The sequence below is a fragment of the Alexandromys fortis genome, unplaced genomic scaffold, assembly GCF_014885135.2.
Source record: "Alexandromys fortis isolate MF-2015 unplaced genomic scaffold, M_Fortis_MF-2015_v1.1 scaffold_29, whole genome shotgun sequence".
NCBI classification, from domain to species: domain Eukaryota; kingdom Metazoa; phylum Chordata; class Mammalia; order Rodentia; family Cricetidae; genus Alexandromys; species Alexandromys fortis.
Window position 1 is genome coordinate 502,001 of NW_026067891.1, and position 962 is coordinate 502,962.

Consider the following 962-nt stretch of genomic DNA (forward strand, 5'->3'; position numbering starts at 1 on the left):
CTGAAGTCACTAGGGAGTCACTGGGTCTCTATTTCCCCCTTCCCTTGCTCCTCCTTCTTGACCTATCTGAGCCAACTGCTGGCATGCTTCAAGGACCGAGTGGGCTCTTCCTGCCCTAATGCCAAACAACCATGAATGACCCTCAAAACTAATCCCCTGAGCTCTTCAGTGAGGTTCCTGGAATAATTAACCAGGTTCCTAGAATGGGTTTCTGGTGGGTTCCTTTCTCTGTGACTATAACCCCTTAGTTTCAATGGGATGCAATGAGCTCAGAGGGCAATCCGTCTATATCTGCACTTGACACTTGAAGTATTTAAGAGATAACGCCCAAGAGGCCAGCAGCTATAAATGGAGACATATAGAAGGTAATTCTGGTGGCTTGAATGGGAATGTCCCCTGTAGGCTTGTGTGTTTGATTGCTTACTCCTCAGCTGATGGAACTGTTTGGGAAGGATTAGGAGGTATGGTCTTGCTGGAGGAAGTGTATCACTGGGCTCAGACTTGGAAATTTCATTTCCCCTGGGCAGTGGTGGTGCACGCCTTTAATCCCAGCACTCAGGAAGCAGTCAGGTGGATCTCTGTGAGTTCAAGGCCAGCTTGGTCTACAGAGTGAGTTCTAGGACAGCCAGAGATACACAGAGAAACCCTGTCTCGAAAAAGCAGGAAAAAAAGAATTTTTTCCAAGTTCTCTCTCTGTGTCTCTCTGTCTTTCCTCTCTCTCTCTCTCTCTCCTACTGTGGGTCAGCTGCTGCTCCAGCACCTGCTTGCCTGTCACCATGCTCCCCGCCATGATGATCGTGGACTCAAACCCTCAAGAACCATGAGCCCCTAAATTAAATGCTTTCTTTTATAAGTGGCCTTAGTCTTGGTATCTCTTCACAGCACTAGAACAGTAATTAAGACAGTAACAGATATGATGTAAATGGCCTTTTAAAGCCTTGAATTAGTTATCTTTCTTTTAA